The 5,352-nt window shown below is 46.2% G+C and overlaps 1 pseudogene; it reads right to left on the bottom strand.

The window, feature by feature from the left end:
- Positions 1–1,785: 1,785 nt before the first annotated feature.
- Positions 1,786–3,926, bottom strand: LOC123157703 (triacylglycerol lipase OBL1-like; annotated as a pseudogene).
- Positions 3,927–5,352: the final 1,426 nt, after the last annotated feature.

The raw sequence follows: 5,352 nt of genomic DNA, 5'->3' as shown, positions 1-5,352 counted from the left end.
AATACTATTCAATACGTGCAAAAGTTACACTCTTATATGCTTGTTGTTTTGCATACTACATAAGTGCAATTCTAGTAGAAAGTTATGTGCAAGTTTAAAAAATCATTATCCTTATTCTTAAAGAGTGATACCACTGACACTAATTTGTTGTTCTTCATAAAACTTCTATATTTGGATTTCGTCTTAGTAATTATTTTCTTTAATTTCTTTTCTAAGAGTAATACCAATGCCACTAATTCATTTATTCTTGTAAAATTATGTTTTGTAAATATTCAAGTATCGTATGCTTATTCTCGCACATTATAGAAAAGCACAATTTTTATGTATATTGTGCAATTTTTTACATTGTTTGATTTTCTTATTTCTTTCTTCTTACATGGTAATACCAGTGGCACTAATTCATTTTTTTAGAAAACTTTATTATTTTGATTTTTTTTGTTTTTATTTCATTTTTCTTTGTTCTGAAAGGGTAATACCAATGCCACCATTCTTTTGTTCTTCATTCTTCCTTAAAAAACTTCATTCTTTTGATTTTTTTAGTTTTAAACTCATTTTCTTTCATTTTAAATGTTAATACCAATGCCACTAATTCATTCTTTCTTAGAAAACATCATTATTTTGATTGTTTCTTTTATTTCAGTTTCTTTCTGCTTTAAGGGCACTACCAATGCCACGAATTCATCCTTCTTAGGAAACTTCTTTCTTTGAAGAGTCCCACATTATATTCTTCCCCTGCATATTATAAAATAGCGCAATTTTTCTGTAAAGTCGGTGCAATTTTTTTCATTGTTTGTTTTTATTTTTATTTTCTTTCTTATTAAAGGGTAATGCCAATGACACTAATTTATTCTTCCTTAGAAAACTTCATTCTGTTTTGGCTTTTTAAGGATTAGTATGGGGGGAAGAAGAAGGCAGTTGGGCCCTTGGATCTTGACCAGGTGGTGGAGTCGGTTTGACTGAACACCCACAAAAAATTAGGCACCTATGAAATGATAGCCCCCATAATATGGATATATACTTACTCAATTTTTATGCAATGTGTGTGCAATTTATACCGCTGTCTAAAAGTTGCATTACCATATGCTTATTTTTGTATGTTATGAAACAATGCAATTTTCTATGCCAATCTTGTGTATTTTTTGTCATTGTTTGTTTTTGTGTTTTTACATTCTCTTTCTTCTTTTAGTTAATACTAATGTCCTTAATTTATTCTTTATTAGAAAAAATATATTTTGTTTGTATGTTTGTATTAGCTTTAGTTTTAGTTTTTTTAATGATTATGGTCAACTGGGTGCAATCTGAACTAGAAGTATGTAGTACTAGGAGTCTTCATGTACATACGTATTATCTCATACTCCTTCCATTCCAAAATAATTAACTCAACTTTGTACTAACTTTAGTACAAAATTAGTATAAAGTTGAGTCACTTATTTTAGGATTCAGTGCAACAATCAGTGCTGGATCTAATCCTGTCTCTCATGTTATACACACGTAGTACAACTTATCGTAGCATAACTAGCTTATGAAAGTGTGATATTAAAGAATTCAGCTGCTGGCGATCGATCATTAGCACGCGTAGTAGTTGAACACAGTTTTATTATTTAGTTGGTGAAAGGGGATGCATGCATGCACCGGTGATCCACTAAGGCACTAACCACCCAAGAAAATTTTGGCTAGTTAATAATCGACTAAAACAGGTTTTGGGTCAGTCGACTAACTCAAATATTATTTTCAGTCGACTGTTCTCTAGCCAATGACAAAAAGAAAACTTGGAGTAGTAACCAATTAATGGTCACGGAGAAGCAGGTCGAGCGACGCGGCCCCGAGCCTGGTGGCGTTCACGTAGTCCTGCGGCACGTGGGCCAGTAGGCCGGGGATGATCAGCCCGACCGCCCGGGTGACCCTCATCGTCCACCCCTCGGCGTACTCCGCCCCGTCCACGTGCCTGATGACGAGCCCCCGGGCAAGCCCCACGCCGCGTTCACGTACTTGGACACCACGAACGCGAGCGAGAAGTAGTTCATGTTGGGATCCTCATCCATGGCCCGCGCCTTGTAGTAGCCGTCGAAGTATATGCACCGGCGGAAGTGCTTGAACAGGCCGTCGTATGGCACCCTCGGCACGATGTCGTTGCAGTAGACGAACCGGAAGTACCTCCCCCTCCCCGCCAGTGTGTCCAGGTGGCGCTCCACGAACTCACCAAGCCCAGTGTGTCCAAGTGGCGCTCCACGAACTCACCAAGCCGCGCGTCCCCGACGCGCGGCTGCTCGTACGTGTACACGCCGTGGAGCCTGGCCAGCAAGTCGTGCTCGCTGTGCAGGGCGAGGATGGCCGGGAAGAGCACGGCGAGCGCGGCGCCCAGGTACTTCTTCAGCGTGTCGCGGACGGGGTAGTAGGTAAATGGCCTCTCCTTGGTTGCTTCGATCTTCGCTGGCCAGCCGATGGCATTCCTTTGCAGCCCGAGCGCCTTCATTAAGCCGCCGTGAACCTTGCCCACCTCAGGGATCTCGTACCACGAGAGGTCCATATCCATGCACCAATCCTCCGCGTCGAACGGCTGCGTACCGCGAAACGCCAGCATGACGAGGTCGGCGTTGGCCGGCTTGTCGGCGAACATGAAAGCCTGCGTCGTGTAATCGCCTCGATCCCCTCGGAATTCTGCCAGGAGGCAAAGAACACATGTTTGTTGCACGTTAGCCAAACGTGTGTTGCCATACTACTCTATGCATGCTTCATGTTTCGCGTGCCCTGAAATCTTACCGTTTCAGCAGTTGAAGAACTCGAGGAATTTCATGAGCCAATGGTTTTCGACGACGTTCTTGATGACCAGCTCGTTCTCGTAGGCAAGTCTGGAGGCCATGATGCCCAGAGCAGCGAGGTAACTGCTATCCTCCGGCTTGATCTTCTTGTCCAATTCGATTCGCGTGTCGGTAAGTCCGATGAACGATCGATAGTTGGGGGATTCTCTGTCTGGAATTCACAATTTGGCTGCAATTCGTATGAACAGTACAGTTAGCTAGGAATTATAGGAGCGCCATTTTTTTTGAGAGAGGAATCGGAACGCCATTGTTGTAGTGTACTCCGAAGCAAAACAGGCAACATGCGTGCATGTACATAACTGTCAAATTCTGCAACGTAGTTTCCTGAGAACTCTTCAGACTTTCTATGGATGCTGTTTGACTTTCAAAACCTAGGGGTGTTTTCCACGTCGCTCCAAATAAAAGGAAGGGGAATCATTTCAGAGGAGAAAAATGAAACGAGAGTGCTAAAAACGTGTATGACCATTTCAGCAACCTTGCTCGTTTACATTTGATGAACTTGTAGTTGTTGACTTGTGTTTTATTTAGGCAAAGACGCGCGCATGCGTGTGTGTGTTTGGCGGGGAACTTTTGTTCATAAACTAAAACAAAACTATTCGGTAATAATAAGGCGTGCATCACGGGGATGATTAGAGTAACTAGCGCCTCCGGCAGGAAAACAGTTAAGCTAATGACAGTATGGAACTTAATTTATTGCTTAGCGCATCACGACAACCACCTTAACGAGTTAACATGTTGTTTGGCACGAAACCGACATTGCCCTTATCTTGAGAGTTGTTATACGGATTCTAAGTTCTGACCAGAGTACAAGTGGATACAATGGATAATATCATGTCTCCAATATTCCTGCTTTGTAGACTATGATTAATTAAACCGCAAAGGCTGCTATCGAAAGCATATTTTATGACCTCTGCAATAATGTGACACGCATAGTTAATTATCTACACTCTTTACTTAATTACTCCCTCTGTCCTATAATATAAGAACGTTTTTCAAACTATGTTAGCTTGAAAAATGTTCGTATATTATGGGACAGAGGGAGTATTATATAAACCCCTGTTTCCTAGCAAGAACAAACAAACATTCGTTGATCGCCTGATCTCCCATCTCTATTTGATATCACGAGTGCTCAGTGCTTACTGATTGGGCACCCACCCCGTGTATGTTAGAGATGAAGCGATTGCAGTTTCCATTCATATGCTTTGGAAGGTATAGCTAACCTTGCACAGAGTGAGAGGTCGCCGTGAAGCAGCTCGCAGCTCCATGCCACCGCTCGGGACTTTGCCGCAGCTCGCTCCCTCGCCGCCGCTAGATTCCTCGCCGCAGCTCGCGCCCTCGTCGCTACGGACCCAGCGCTGCTGTCCCTCGCCGTTCCCTGGCGGATCGCTGAGGGTAGTGTGCCGTTCCGGTGCGACCTCCCACTTTGGGAGCAGGTCGGCAGAGGGGCTGGGGTGGGTAATCCAGGCCTCTCCTCGACGCGCGGGTGTGCTGCGAGAAGATGAGCGCGACCAGGGCAGGCACATCAGATATGGAGATAGTGGGATTGATAGTGGAGCTCGGCCGATTGGAGAGGAAGGCGGCGAGAGTAGCAAGGGCCGTCACCGATGCTCGCCGCAGTCTGGCGCTCCGTGCGATGTCGCGCACCAACGAGGCGGAGCGGGAGAGGATCTTCGCGCTCGGAAGCCTGACGACAGAGCTAATTCTAAATTGGGCTGCCCGCGAGGCGGAATCCTGCTCCCGCATTCAGCGCGGGAGGTGGGCACTGTTCAGAGATCCTGAGTGAGATATTCGTCCATCTGCAGTGAGTTTGAGTCCCTAGTTGATTCGTTTTGCGTTGGATCCATGGAGATTCCGACATCCAGAGAGGGCGTCTTGACTCATGGTGCTGCGCGCCAGCGGATGCGGCCACCCTCCCCGTCGCTATTGCTGCGCTCTCCGACCAGAGGCGCGGGGAGGAGGACCCCACCTGCCAGAGACTCCTGCGAGAGAGGGCCAGTGGGCAGAGAAGGGGGAATCGGAAAATTGGGTCATAAGGAGAAGACACATTCTCAAAACCCGCCTACACGGTGGGCAGCAAGAGAGGATAAATACAACACAACTAGGGTTCGCTGCCACCGAAGGGATTTCTCTGATCTGGTCTGGGTGCGGAGGGATCTGTTCCAATCAGGAGAGTTCTCGGTAGATGACTTTCACCCTGTAGGTCGATCTGATTGGCTCCCGGTTCTGAAGATCTTCAAGTTCTCTAGGGATTTTTAGGGGAGGCGTGAAGGGAGTGTTCCCTACGCGTCGATCGTGAGAGGGATAGCAGGCCCAGGGGGACAACAGGGATCCAGAGGGGGAAGATACAGTGCAGGGAGAGGGAGGAACGAAGGTGGGCGAGCGCCTATCCCTCCCACCACGCCGGATGCGACTGTACCGGCTGCTCCTCCTCCTCCAGTTCACCAGGTGACCCCACCCGATCGAATCTTCCTGTCTCTATATATGCCAAGCCCCAAATTGTTCCCTTGGCCGCGGGTCCATCTATGATGAATCA

This window comes from Triticum aestivum, chromosome 7B (genome assembly GCF_018294505.1).
Source record: "Triticum aestivum cultivar Chinese Spring chromosome 7B, IWGSC CS RefSeq v2.1, whole genome shotgun sequence".
NCBI lineage: Eukaryota > Viridiplantae > Streptophyta > Magnoliopsida > Poales > Poaceae > Triticum > Triticum aestivum.
The sequence above is the reverse complement of the archived record's forward strand: the minus strand, read 5'-3'. Positions and strand labels throughout refer to the sequence as shown.